General features: G+C 42.5%; 1 long non-coding RNA gene across 1 annotated transcript in view; it reads left to right on the top strand.

The window, feature by feature from the left end:
- Positions 1-6691: 6691 nt before the first annotated feature.
- The window catches only part of LOC115470616, a 324896-nt gene continuing 316179 nt past the window's right edge, over positions 6692-15408 (top strand). Inside the window, exon 1 of the long non-coding RNA XR_003942225.1 lies at positions 6692-6836. This is a non-coding gene — a long non-coding RNA (uncharacterized LOC115470616). The remainder of the gene's footprint in view (positions 6837-15408) is intronic.

Below are 15408 nucleotides of genomic sequence, written 5' to 3'. Positions count from 1 at the left end.
ACCCATGTCCAACGACCTTCCTCTCCCCCTGCCCCCCTGTAGCCACCCATGTCCAGTGACCCTCCTCTCTCCCTGCCCCCCTGCAGCCACCCATGTCCAACGACCCTCCTCTCCTCTGCCCCCCTCCAGCCACCCATGTCCTGTGACCCTCCTCTCCCCCTGCCCCCCCTGCAGCCACCCATGTCCAGTGACCCTACTCTCCCCCTGCCCCCCCTCCAGCCACCCATGTCCAACGACCCTGCTCTCTCACCTGCCCCTCCATCCACCCAGATTGTGTAACCAATTCTTTGAGGCAGGCAGGAAAGATCCCCGGTCCAATGGCGGACTCGCGAGACTTCTGCTGAAGTCTTGGATGCCGCCCTTATAAGTATCGGCAGCCATTTTGAACAGTGATCCAGCAGCGGGGGAGCGTCAGCGCCAGCACCAGTGCCAGCATCGGGCAGGCAGGACCGGGGATCTTTCCTGTCTGCCCCGAAGAATTGTTTACACAACCTAGGTGGATGAAGTAGGGGTCAGGTGAGAGAGCAGGGTCGTTGGACATGGGTGGCTGGAGGGGGGCAGGGAGAGAGTAGTGTCGCTGGACATGGTTGGCTGCAGGGGGGGCAGGGGAAGAGGAGGGTCGCAGGACATGGGTGGCTGCAGGGGGGCAGGGGAGAGGAGGGTCATTGTGTTTGATGCGCCGCTCCCTGCCACTTGCTCTGCGTGTTTCCCTACTCCTCCCCCTGCCTGGGAATCAGCTGTGAGTGATGTCAGCCTGGCTACGGAGCCTAGCTCAGCAACTCCGAAGCTGCCATGGACACAGACAGACACATTAGAACGTTGGTGGTGAAAATTATTATATAGGATATACGCATCCAGCTTTTCTGGCATGTGCACTCAGCTCTGGAATACGCTACCAAAAGACCTAAAACCATAAACATTCATTTAAACTTCTGAAAAAACCTAAAGACCCTCCAGCAGAATCGACATAACAAAAGAAAAACCCCACAATGACTAAACTAAGTACCAGACAACACTCAACCCCTTTCCAAATTAACCCACTCTTGCAAACTGTATGGGGCATTCCACACCAAAGCTAACTACCTGTACTACTACTCTGTATTGTACTACTACTATGTACTACTATTATGCTACTACTATGTATTGTCCACAACTCTCCAGAACTTTGTAAGCCACATTGAGCCTACTATATGTGGGGAAAATGTGGGATACAAATGTAACAAATAAATAAAATTCCCTTCACTAAGTTCTAGAGATACTGCCATTCTTTTATTTATTTAAAAAAAATGTATATATCACACAGTCCAAAAGATCTCAGCAGTGTACAAATATTCATACATATAATTTAAACACGTGCTCATACTACCATAAAACAATGATAAATCAGCAAACAACTTAAAATCTTGAGCTCTTCCACCTTCTCTGCTCATTTTATTATCTGATCCATGTGCTTTTTCAAAGAGATAGGTCTTCAATTCTCTTTTAAACTGTGTGATCTGAATTTTCTTCAGTCTTAATGGTAGACTATTCCATAATGTAGGCCCTGCTACATAAAATATAGCTGCTGTTTATTCATTCAATCTTATAACTCGAAATGAGGGAATGTCAAGATCTCAGAATTCTAGAAGGTTGATACACATGCAAATTTGCTGCTAAAATGTCCAAAACTGAACTAGTTAAAATCTTATAAACTAAATGCAAGAGTTTAAACTTAATTCGGTACTCAATAGGTAACCGATGTAAAGATTTTAACTCTGATGTAATATGTTCGTATCTGCCAACATTTCCCGGAACTCTAGCCACAGCATTTTGTGCTATCTGAAATGCCTTCAACTGAGAGTTTGAAATACCAAGTAACAAACTGTTACAGTAATCAAAGCATGGTGTTATAAAGCTTTGAACTACAGTTCTAAAATTTGGTGAAGTAAGTAATTTTTTGTTGTTCTTCCTCCTTCATTTATCTGTCAGTTTTTCCATTGCACCTAACAATCTGAGTCTGCTTCTCCGATTGTGCCAGTCATATCCTTTGGATTCTTTTCTCCCATTTCTGCTGTCGCTCCCCCATTCTCTGTCCTAATAAACAAGCTTTAGGACTTTTTTGGAATGCTACTGCTCCCTTAGAACTCAATGCAGTTTTCAGTTGTGCCCAAAAGCTTTGAGTTTTTGGGTAAGTCTACCAGATATGCGTAAATGAGCTTCACTGTCCACATTGCCTCCAGCACATAGCTGAGGTTTCTGGATAAATTGCCTTTAAATGATCTAGTGTGAGCCCCATAGCTCCTTATTGACTGAGGGGGTTCCTGCTTCAGCTGGATCTTGCCATCAGAAGTCCATTGAGACGGAAATGTTTTCCACTACTGATCTTGCAAGAGCAGGGCATCCCAACATCGAGTTTCTAGCCCTCAGAGCTTGGATATTGAGAAGTTAACATTTCCTTCTCTGAGCTGAAGTTCAATTGATTTGATATACCACAAAACGTTTTACAAAAAAAAACAGCGATTTATAATATATAACCAATTGGGTGAGGGGTAAAGGAACAGCACATTACAACAGAAGACAGCACAGAATACAAAAGGACAGTGGGAAAAGGAAACGTTATATCTAAAAAAAAAAAAAAAAAGCAGGGAATAAGAGGTTTGGAGCTGTTCCGAGAGCAAAGTTCCTAGGGAAAGGGAGAGCAGAATCAAGCAGCAGTTTGGCTTTTTGCTGACAGCCAGAAGAGATTCAAATAGAAGAGCATTTTTTTTGTGTTTAATGGAAGAGGTCTGATGATGTATTAGGGCCCTAGATTTTTTTTTCTTGTCCCACTCAAAAATTACTTGAATACCCTCTGCATCTCTCAGAATCCAGGTCTCTAGACCAACTTTGTTATGGTTCACCTTAGTGCAATTGGAGCCTATCATAATTAGACAGAAGGTAAATCCATTGACGTAGAGCCTTTAGTTTGATTTATGCAGGGCTTGTCTCTGTTCAAGACTTTCCTCAAGCCTCATTCGTTATAGTAGTGTCATGGGATCTCAGTGATCTTACCTAGAGCTGATGATAACATTTGAGCCACTGGATTCTACTACTACTACTACTTATCACTTCTATAGCGCTACAAGGCATACGCAGCACTGTACACCATACACGAAAAGACAGTCTCTACTCAAAGAGCTTACAATCTAAATAAGACAGGTAAACAGAACAATTAAGAGGTAAGGGAATTAAAGAGGTGGGGTACAGGGCAAGTGAGTAGTGGCTAGGAGTCAAAAGCAGTGTCAAAGAGGTGGGCTTTTAGCCTGGACTTGAAAACGGCCAAAGACGGGGCTAGACGTACAGGCTCGGGAAGTCTATTCCAGGCGTGAGGTGCAGTGAGATAAAAGGAACGGAGTCTGGAATTAGCAGTAGATGAGAAGGGGACAGACAAGAGAGATCTGTCTGCAGAATGGAGTGCCCGGATACCTGTATTCTAACCTGGAAGGTCTTGTTTTTCACTAACAGTAACTTCATTTCATAGACTTTAAGTGAGCTCCAGTCTTTACTAATGGATCTACCTTATACTATTTTTTTCAATAAGAGTGGTTCTGTGCAATCATCTGAAGTTCCTTCCCAAGGTAGTGTTGGAATTCCATCTTTACCAATCAGCCGTACCAATCTTTTTTTGTAAACCTCATGCCCACAAAGGTGACTGCACTGTACGCTTTGGACTGAACGACAGCCTTGGCCTTTTGTCTGGAATGTACTAAAGCACACAGAAAGTCCACACAGTTTTTGAATTTTTGACCCTAACAGAATAAGGGCTGCCATTGGCAAACACACACTCTAATTGGCTTGCAGACTGCAATTCCTTAATTTTTTAAAACCCAGACAGGACTGACACTAGAGGGTCTCAGTTCACAATGTTAAGAGCTATGTTGGCTACAGTAGCCCACAAGGTCAGCCTCAATAGAAGAGATTTGCAGGACTGCAAGCTAGACTTTGTTTCATACATTCACTTCACATTATTGTCTAGAACAAAACTCCTGACATTGGCAAGACAATCCTCTAGAACAGGGATATTCAACTTCAGCTCGCTCCAGGTCGAGTTTTCAGGATTTCTCCAATGATAATGCATGAGATCTGTTTGCATACAATGAAGACAGTGCATGCAACTATAGATCTCATGCATATTTATTGGGGAAATCCTGAAAACCTGACTGAAGTGTGGCCCTTGAGGACTGAGGTTGGAAACCCTGCTCTAGATTGTATTTGAGGTTTAGAATCAAACTCACCTCCCCAACTTATTACTTTAACTAGTAAAAAAAAAGGCCCGTTTCTGACACAAATGAAACGGGCACTACCAAGGTTTTCCTCGGAGTATGTTTGAGAGAGTGTGTGTGAGAGTGACTGTGTGAGAGAGAGTGAATGTGCGAGTGTGTGTGTGACAGAGAGAGTGAGACTGGGTGCGAGTGTGTCTGTGAAAGAGTGTGTGTGTGAGAATGAGAGTGTGTGCGACTGCGTATCTGAGACACAGTGAGTGTGAGAGAAAGTGTGTTTCACACAGGTACAGTGTGTGTGAGAGAGAGAGTGTGTGTGTGAGACAGAGTGTGAGAGAGTATGTGTGCGATGCACAGACTCTCTGTGAGCAGCCACCCATGTCCAGCGATCCTCCTCTCTCCCCTGCCCCCCCTCCAGTCACCCATGTCCAGCGACCCTCCTTGCTGCCCTGCCCCCCTCCAGCCACCCTCCTCTCTCCCCTGCCCCCCTCCAGCCACTCATGTCCAGCAACCCTCCTCTCCCCTGCCCCCCCTCCAGCCACCCATGTCCAGCGACTCTCCTCTCTCCCCTGCCCCCCTCCAGCCACCCAGGTTGTCCAGCGAATTCTTCGGGGCAGGCAGGAAAGATCCCCAGTCTTGCCTGCCCACTGCCAGCGCTGACCCTCCCCTGTTGCGGGATCGCTCTTCAAAATGACCTCGGGGGGGGGGGGGTGGAGGGATGAGTGGCGGCGACCTTGGGGGGGTGTGGTGGTGGTAGGGGCGGGACCTCATGCTGCTATCGTGCGGTTGGTCAGTGCTGCATGTGACGTCAGCCTGATCTACGGAGCCTAGCAGACCAACTCCGAAGAAAGCCATAGACACAGGCAGCAAGACGCATAGAACGTTGGAGGTGAGAATTATTATATAGGATGTCCAGGCGACTTCCACCCCTCCACCCCCCACCAAAGGAATAAAAGTTATAAAACTCATAGTTTTAAGTTTTGGTGTTTGCATGTTGCAGCACCTTTGGTTCCGTTTAGAGGCTGACCGAATTTCAGTTTCGGATTGGGCATCCAAACTGTCCCAAAATCCAGGTTTTGGTTTTGGCTTGTCTGAAACTGAAGCTCTCTGCCCCTCCCTGCTGTGATCAGTCTCCATCCCCCTGAACTGCTGAGCTGCCTGACCTCCCATAGGCCCAACTGCCTGACCAGCCACCCCCACCCCACCCTCAAAGAAGACGAGTCCCTCCAGTGAGCTGGCTCCCTGACCATCAGTAGGCACTCCTGGGACTACCTTAACAAACCCTGGTTGTCTAGTGACCTCCTTGGGGGCAGGAAAGAACCCCACTCTTTTCTGCCCAGCACAACTGCTCCTTTAAAATGGCTTATCTGTAGCAGGTGTTTTCTGGGAACAGCAAGATAGAAATTCTCTCCCCAAGTAGTTTTATATTCTAAGAAACTTGCAAAGGACTGAGAGAGTCCTGTTCCACAGCAGCAGGCATGAAGGGGCATGCAGCTGTAGTATATATATAAAGAGAGAGAGAGAGAGATGTATAAATCTAATTTTCTGAAACAGGTTTTTTTTTTTGTAATTTAACAGTTTGGTATAGTAATATCCATTGTTACTTTAGATAAAGGGCAAAGACTAGGACATGCTTCTTAATAGAGGATTATGGACTTAACTTTTTTTTCCCAGTCTGAAGACAGACCCTGTTTTCTGCCTCTCTAATACTGTGTACTAGATGTATTGCACCTGTTCAGATATACCAGAGTAGTTTATTAGATTCAATCCATCCATGCATTTACTGGGGTGGCCCTTAATTCATTCTGTCAGAGAGTACATTCTGTATTATAAAGACTTCTTCCTCCAATATAGATCAGTTTTCTTGGTCCGTTATTGTCCTGGGGAATCCAGTCTCGAGAGACCCTTTCTTTTAAAGTCTCATGACTTTGAAATTATCAGTGGGCTTTGTGTTGCCTGTCTGTATAAACAGATACATTTACCCTCTACCCACGTGGTATTATAGCTATAATGTTACTGGATAAAATGGCTATATACTACAGAGTTGACATTCTAATCTAGCATGAACAACAAACATTTATTTACGATATTTAAATGTATTCATGGTGAAACACTGTGTTCCTCTCAGTAAAGCAGAAATAAGGAAGGTTGGGCTAGTAGTGCCAGTATTTGTTCTCAAGTTTTACTCATATATGTCTTTTCCATTATGTTAATCGAGCAGTGCTGAACCTGTTGCTGCATAAGCAGAGTTAGTATTTTGCTTGCTAGACAGAGGAAGGAGGGCTGTCTGCTGTCTGGTAGGAGGGCTTTGTCTGCCTGCTTCTCTCGCTCGCTCGCTCGCTCTCTCTCCTCTCTCTCTCTCTCTGTGTCACACACACGCACACACATACACATACACAAGCGCGCGCCTCTCTCTCTCTCTCTCCCCCCTCCCCTCCCGTCTCTGTGGTTTGTAAGGTAGGTTGCAGTGTGTGTCTATACACAACATCAAGAGCTGGAAAATGGATTCATTAGGGAAGCAGGCAGTCATTACCACTCATACTGTACTTCCAGGGAGACTCCGATTATGAGAAAAGAGACTGAGCTCTTGGGGACAAGGTAGGCCAGTCAACTTTGAGAGAAAAAAAATCCCTGTCTTCTTAACCTCCCTCCCCCCCCCCCCCCATATCTTTTATTCTCTTTCTGTTGCTTTTTAAATTATGTACGTAAGTTTGTCAGATTCATTTCTAGTCTAAAATGTAGAACGTCTATTAAAGGCCGAACATCTGACAAATGTTTATTTCTTTCAGTTATTTAAGGGTGTGACCTGACACTTTGGCATCATGATGTTTTTTTTTTTTTTTGGGGGGGGGGGGGGAGTGTAATTTACATATCTTTTTAAGACTTGAAAAGAGAATTTTTCTTCTCTTTCGCCAGTTTCAACTAAATCAATATCTTTCACTCTGTTAAACTTCCCTCCCTGTATGTTTTCTGGGCTTTTCCTTACTGTTTTATCCAGTTCCATCTGCCCAGTCATATATCATCATCTATTTACTGCTAACTTGGTTTTGTTACTATTTGCCAATTAGTTTAGGAGCTGCTTAATGCTCTCAATATAACGAGACTCTCTTTGTTTGAGATCTCAAAGTCCGTATTTACACTAAAATATGAATCAGATTTCTCTGTGTTTGCTGCTTTTTCTGCATTTATTTATTAGGAAACAGTTATAATTGCATTCTTTTTTTCCCCCCTTCCTTTGGGCTATTTTAGCTTTATGTTTATCTTAAAAAGGCAGAACTGTTGGGGGAGGGAGGGAGATTTTGGGAATATGCCTATTCCAACTTTTTTTCTTTGCTGATCGAATTCTGTTCTTTGGTGAATATAGACAGAAACTTTCTAACAGGTAGTTACCATAAAATAGTGCTTGCCTTGCCTTTTAAAGTGTATCCTTACTACGTTTTGAGGAGAGAGGAAGCTAGAATATAATGAATATCTTTGTCCATATTGAAGAGCTGTTGAATGTTATACTGTAGAGCCATTTTGTCCAGGAATATTATCTATTCATTTAGCATTTTTCATTACATTGTTTTGTGTACATTATTTAAGAGAGTCTGCTGGAGAAAGATTATTTTTCCTTATTCCATAGCTTAATGGATGCTCATTGCTCTTTCAGTAGATTTTATAGGCACTGAATAATATTTGTTCAGAAGCATAAGGGAAGAGAGCTGTGCAAAATACGCTTTTTGTGTGTGTTCTTCTGCGATCTTTTGGAGGGTAAAACTGCTTCTTTGTTTGTAAGAGCAAAGCCAGCCAGAAAATGAGTTGTACAAAGTCTGTGAATCTATAACCATGTAAAGAAAATAAGATGTCATGCAGTTGGCCTTATCATAACAATTCTCTTTTCAATAACAGATTATTTAAAAGGGTGCCAGGCTTTTTTTTTTGTCTTAATTTGTTAAACATCTCCATAAAGAAGAAAAAGGCTATAAAGCAGACTTTAAACCAGACTGCTACCATATTGTCGATTCTCTAGGCCATTCCCTAACTTGAAATTCAGTGAAATGCTTTCTTAAAATAATTTGGTCACTACTTTCCACTAATTGCATAGGACTTTTTCAGCTAACATGTTTCTCTAAACTGTTTCCTACTGGACAAATCAGGCTAGAAACAATTTAAAAGCCTTACTGTTTTACTGAGAGAACTCATAGCACCTGCTTCCTTCAGACATCCAGGGACACAGATGAAAGTTATTCCAAAGTATGCAGGTGTTCTGATTGTACAGAGACGAACCAATCCTGTAGTCTCCAGACTCCTGAATAAAAAGGTGGTTCAGAACCATTGACTGTTTTTTTTAATGTGTTTGTGCTTTCATGTATGGTGCTTAGCATTTATATTGATAAAGTAAAAAAATATATATATGCACATTATTAGGTTTGTTTTGCCAACATTTTCTATTGAGTATAGATTTTAATGTGATGTGGGATTCTCTTGTCTTTATGGCATGTAAGATTATACATGGAAATTATCATTGCTGTGTTTTAGTCGGTTCTTTAAATATGGTCTTTAAATGAAAATTGAACAGAGGTACAGTTTCTCAACCTATGTATACTGTGATAAGCCCCAACCAATAAAAGAAGAAAATGCTTTTGCTGAATGGTAGGAAAGGTTTTGTTTGACTAGCAGAAAATTAAATATTTTGTAAGCTTTCCTCACTCAGATCGTTTCAAGTTTTAAAAATTACAGTAGTCTAAGATTCAAAGGATGACTGCTGTGCAGTTTTGTGTTAAGAATGTTATTGTAAATGAACCTTGTAATCACTTACCTTAGGAGGTCACATCTGCTTAAAAAATAAAATAAAACTGCTCTCCTTTTGTAATTTTGCAGTTTTTTTAACATGTTAATTGATTCCAGTAGTATTCTGACAGGTGGAATGTGGCTGCTGATGTCACTGCAGGAGTGTCATACATAGAGGTGCAATGTCATTGTTCATGCAAGTGTTTCATATGTGCGATAACAAAATCAAAGTTCCCACTATATCTGTACTTTATTCAAAATACAGAAAGGACTTTTTAAAGAAACATGATGTTTTGAAAAGCACTACCTTGCACGATATATAATTAGTGTTCTTTGACTGCATTATTCCTAAAGAGTATACCATAGTTCCCTTTTTAAAGGGATAATACAAGGTAATAGAAGTTCTTCACAGTATGTAGAACAATGTATTTATGTATTTTCTGTGTGCAGGTACTCTTTCTGCTTATTGACTAAAATGAAAATACTTTAGGAGAGGATATATTTGTACTATACCATAAAAGTTATACTCTGTGCTGTAAATAGTATTTTATTTTGTGTTTTTTTTAAAGTTTGTTTTTCATATTTGTATATATAATAATATATTTAAGTTATAGGTAACTTCATATCTTTGCATATTAAAAGTTAAAATATTCACACTGACAGCATTCCTAAAGCCATTAATTTTATTTTTAAGGGTGGGAGAGGAGGGAATTCTACCCCCCAGATTTTTCAAAGGTTTTGAAATGTAAAGAAGCTGGATTTTATTTATTGATTTGATTTTTTTGTTTTTTGTTTTATTTTGGCCCAGCAGTTTCCTCCTCCTTAGGTCTTCCAGTTTATTAGGAACCATGGTTGTGATCCAGTGCCATAAGCCTTAATTCAAAACCATCAAGGATTTTTTCCTCTTATTTTATATTCCCTCCCAAATCACTTAACCCAGTCATTACAGCAAGAGTCCTCAATCTGAGTTGCAATCTGATGTTTGATTTTACAGACACCAGTGGTGTGTTAATAATGGGGTCAATATAAAATTATCTTTAAATTGTAACTGGTTTATATATTGATTTTTGTTGACTTCTTGCCTCACACTCTTTACCACCCCTTAACTGCACCACATAATGGACAAAATCAGTAATAATGAAAATAATTGAGATAGTATGTGAGGTGGTATGTTATACATTGATGTTTCTGTCATTTTTATAGAGAGTTGCATGGGGACAGAAATTTCACCCTTCTCCACCTGTTCGCACTGGAATCTAACCCATACCCACCCGCACCCACTTAGATTCATTCCATCTTCACCCATCCCCCAAATTAGGGGCCCTTTTACTAAGCGGCAGTAAGTCCACTGCGTGGCAATCTTGAACTACCACTGGCCCAACGCAGGCACTTGCAGTAGTTCAGCCCCTAGCGCGTAGCATTTCCGACACTAGTGGACCGACACTAGTGGAAATATTTTTTAAATATTTCTGCAAGGTTACCCGGTGGTAATTGGGCAGCACCGCGCACTGGCCGGTTACTGCTGGGTTAGAGTGGGAGCACTTACCGCCACCTCTGGTGGTAGTAAGTATGCCCCCCCCCCCCCCCCCCCGCATAACTACATGTTAAGTGCAATCTTACCGCATGGTCATTTCATTTTTCTGTCTTTTTACCTGCTGCACTAAAAAGGGCCTTAGTGCACTGCAAAAACAGCCACCACCGCTGACACAGGGCCCCTTTTACTGTAGCTTAGTAATGGGGCCCCTCAGGCTTCTTCATCCCCACTCATAACCGCAGGAGTCAATGCTATTACTTAATCACTTGCAGCACTCCATTTCCTCCCGACCCCAACAGACTTCTGTGATTTTTTGTGTGTAGTATTCACTATTCAACCAATGAGTGTTCCAAGCCTCAGCCCGGCGTTGCCAGAGATTTTGACTGCACTCCCTGTGGGAATCCCTTGGCAACTTCTTCCATCCCTGCGAGATTCCCACAATCACCATTCCCATGCAGCTGTTTAATTGTTTATTTCCTTTAAAAAAAAGAATAGTTGTAACAAGCCATTTAAACTTGCATGAGAAGCATAGGCCCATGCAGAGCAATTGTATTAATTATGCACGAATAATTGCATACTAGTTACACTCACATGTGCGCACACATACACTGATATGCCAAAATTCCTCCTATGCACTATTCTGTAAATGTGTATTTTGCATATGCCATATTTTGCAAGGAAGCATACACATGGGTGGAGTCTGGGCAGGACTGACATGTGTCTAACTTATAGAATACTATAAGCTACGCACGTATGTCCTGTACTTAGGTGCACACTCTTATGCCTGCTCTGTGGCTGGCGTAAGTGCTTGAGCCTAAATTGCAGGTGTGTATTTTTGCTGTTACATTAGGCACCTGCTTTAGTTTAAGGAATACTATGCTCATTTATAGAATAGGCTCCTACCAGCTGGCCAGTTATAGAATTGCTCCTTCTCTATTTATGCATGTGTATTCATGGGTTAATAACACACTCACTAGAAGAATAAATATTAGGGTGACTCCATAACTCAAGTGTGCATTTTTTTTACACATTAGTAAAGAAGTTATTGTAGTCAAAATAATTTAAACTTTATTCTATCCTACCTTATTTATTTGTAGTGTAAATGTAAGCTTTTTGTTGTGCGCCATACTTATCCATTATGTTTGTGTGCTTACATGTAGATAAATATTCATTAACACTGGACATTTTATTGATCATTTTAAAGCAAGATTGTATTTTGTAATGATAAATGTGAGCTTATATTAATATTATATTTGTTCATGCCAAATGTTTATGTTTAATACAAATGAGTTATGTTTTTTTTACAGCCCTACTCACTGAAAACTACAGCAAGGCAAACTGTGATAATTCTTAACTGTTTCTATGGAGAATGTTGTGTATAAATATAGCAGAAAGACAAATTATATTTTAGTTTTGTTAAGTATGAGTTTTTGTAGTAGTACATTCAATGCAAAACTAAGCAAATAAGTATATTCAGGGTAATTTTCAAAGCTATTTGTGCTGGTTTAACGAACTACTTTACTCATGGAAATGAGCTTTTATAAATCTCTCACCCTATATTGGAAGCTCAGGTAAAATATTTCCACACATTAAAAAGGAGGAAAAGAAGGTCAAACAGCCCTAAGGCATCAAATTGGAATTACCGTCCGGCTACCGCGTGCCCCGGGCGGTAATTTCATTTTTGACGTGCATGTAAAACACACGGTAGAACTTTTCTACCGTGTGGCACTTACCCCGTGGTAATTGTCAGTGTATCCGCGCAGACAATTTACTGCCTGGTTAACACGTGAGACCTTAATGCTAAGTCAATAGGTGGAGGTAAGGACTCAGGCCGAAAATGGATGCGCGCTGATTTTAATTTTGCCACACGTCCATATTTGGCCACGAAAAAAAGGCCTTTTTTGCAGGCACACTGAAAAATGGACCTGCGTGCATCCAAAGCACGCGCCTACACCAGAGCAGACCATTTTTGGCACACCTTAGTAAAAGGGCCCCACAATGACCTGCATGGATTAGCAAGTGAGGTGGATGAGCAAATAGGGATGACCACTGAACAACCAAAGGATGAAAGCAGTGATCAGGGAGAATAAAGCATTAGCAGAAGAATTAAGGGCACAATATTCAAAGGATTTATGCTCCCAACTTTGAAAGTTTATGCTCCTAAAATGGCCTTTTTGAAAATTTACTAGAGTTGTGCCTAAATTTAAACCAAAATTTTCACTTAACTCCCCTAAATTTAGGAGCATAAAGTGGCCCCTTTACTAAAGTGCGTTAAGTACCTAGGGCTAGATTCTATATATCGTGCCTCAATTTCCATGTGGAATCAAAGCTATTTATGTAAAGTATGATTTAATTTAGGCGTATGTTATAGAATACTCTGAGTAATGCTCTGTGCAACTAAATTTAGTCGTGGTCAATTGCGCCAACTAAAACCTGGTGTAAATCCCGATACAAAAATTAGGCACAGAGCGGATATATTCTATAGCAGTGCACATAGATTTTAGAAACGCCCACGACCCGTTTATTCCACTCCCATAACTATGCCCACTTTTCAACTATGCGACTCAGAATTTACAGAATACACTTAGCAAGTAGTGTGCATACATTCTAATTAATGCCCGTTAGTGTTGATAATTGCATGTAAACTGTTGGGACCTCTTAAAGATTTATTTAATAGATCTTTAGAGATGGGAGAGGTTCCGCAAGATTGGAGATGAGCAGCTGGAGACAGGGAAGAAGTGGGAAACTACAGACCAGTAAGTAACTTTCTAGAAGCCGATGGGTTACAGGACCCGAGGCAACATGGCTTTACCAAAGGAAAATCCTGTCAAACGAATCTCATTGACTTCTTTGACTGGGTGACCAAAGAACTGGATGAAGGACGTGCAATAGATGTAATCTACTTGGATTTCACCTAAGCCTTTGATACGGCCCCCCCACAGAAGACTTGTGAATAAGCAGAAAGGGCTGAACTTAGGACCCGCGAGGGCGGGCGGGACTCAATGTGGGAAGGCCCAACGACGTTGAAGAGATTTTTAGTAGCAGGGCAGACGCGAGGCACTGCCTGTCATTCCTGCGCTTTGAAATTGTATTTTTAAAGGCAGTGAGGGTGATGGGCGGCAGGAGAACGGAGCTGGTAGGTGGGTGGGGGGGAGAGACTCAGATGGGAGAAGGGTGTGGGGTGGGGGTTATCAGGTGGGGGAAGGGTGGGGTGGGGAGGGGAGGGGGTTCTCAAATGGGAAGGAGACTGAGGTGGGGAGGGGGTTCACGGATAGGAGAAGGGGGTGGGGAGGGGGTTCTTGGATGGTTGAAGGGGACTGGGGAGGGGGGGTTCACAGATGGGAGAAGGGGCTGGGGAGGGGGTTCTTGGATGGTTGAAGGGGATGGGTGGGGAGGGGACTGGGGTTCTTGGATGGGAGAAGGGGACTAAGGTGGGGGGGTTCACAGATGGGAGAAGGGGCTGGGGAGGGGGTTCTTGGATGGTTGAAGGGGATGGGTGGGGAGGGGACTGGGGTTCTTGGATGGGAGAAGGGGACTGGGGAGGGGGTTCTTGAATAGGAGAAGGGGACTGGCACATGGGGTCTGAGAAGGGGCCATATGGGAAAATGGGGGCCATGCCTGGGGCTGGTGGGAAAATGGGGCATGCGTGGGTCAGGTGGGAGAATGGTTCTGAAAAGGGGGGCCCTAATACAAGGCATGTGGATGAAGGGGGCTGGAACTGGGGGCTGAAAAGGGGCAGGAGCTGAAACTGGGGACTGGGGGCTGAAAAGGGGAAAGGGAGAAGTGGCTGGGGGGCTGAAGCTCGGGACTGGTGGGAGAAAAGGGCTGGGGCTGAAATGGAGGATTGGTGGGATAGTGGGGCTGGAACTGGGGGCTGAAAAAAGGGGCGGAGAGATGGGCAGATCCTGGATGGGGGAGCGAGAGGGAGGGCAAACCCTGGATGGATGGGAGAGGGAGGGCAAATTGTGGATTGAAGGGGCAGAGAGAAAGGGCAGACAGTGGATGGAAGGGATAGAAAGGGCAGACAGTGAATGGATGGGGGAGAGAGAGAGGGCAGACAGGGGCAGATGGTGGATGGATCATGGAAGGGGCAGAGATAGAGGGCAGATGTGGATGGAAGGGGCAGGGAGAGAGGGCAGACATTGGATGGAGGAGACAGCAGGGAGGGCAGACACTGGATGGCAGAGAGAGAACGAAGACAGATGCTGGATGGAAGGAAGACAGTGAAAAGAAGATGAGGAAAGCAGAAACCAGAGACAACAAACTGTAAATAAAATATATATTTTTATTTTTTTGCTCTAGGATAAAGTAGTATTCTAGATGTGTTAATAATGTTTATAATAGAACATGTAAACAAGGTAATCTTTTTATTGGACTAATTTTAATACATTTTGGCTAACTTTCGGATAGGATACTGTAACAGTACTATAGTGACCTGAGGAAGGATGTTTTGGCCTCTGAAAACTAAATCTATTAGTCCAATAAAATGGTCTTATTTTATGTTCTATATTTGTTTTATTTCTATTTGTTAATTTGTAAAGTGGTGATTGGTATTTGTTAGTTTTTTTTTTCAAATTTACATCTGCTGTCTTTATATGTAGCACAGTACTAGGGGACATTTTCTGTTTCTGTGGTGTTGCATTGTATGCAGTGTCTGGCATCTTGGGGGTTCAGTTTAATTTTTGTCTAAATAGAAAGTTTAAATATTACTACTTATTCTATAGTGGATTAGGGTGTATCTGTGTTTGTGAAAAAGACATAGCTTTCAGTTGGCATTGACTGTGCAGGATCGACGATCTGTACTATTCTGTCAGGTTTCATTTTACAATAGGTGAATTGATGTTCTAGTGCTCACTGTAGTGT

The sequence above is a fragment of the Microcaecilia unicolor genome, chromosome 5, assembly GCF_901765095.1.
Source record: "Microcaecilia unicolor chromosome 5, aMicUni1.1, whole genome shotgun sequence".
In the NCBI taxonomy this organism is placed as follows: domain Eukaryota; kingdom Metazoa; phylum Chordata; class Amphibia; order Gymnophiona; family Siphonopidae; genus Microcaecilia; species Microcaecilia unicolor.
The sequence above is the reverse complement of the archived record's forward strand: the minus strand, read 5'-3'. Positions and strand labels throughout refer to the sequence as shown.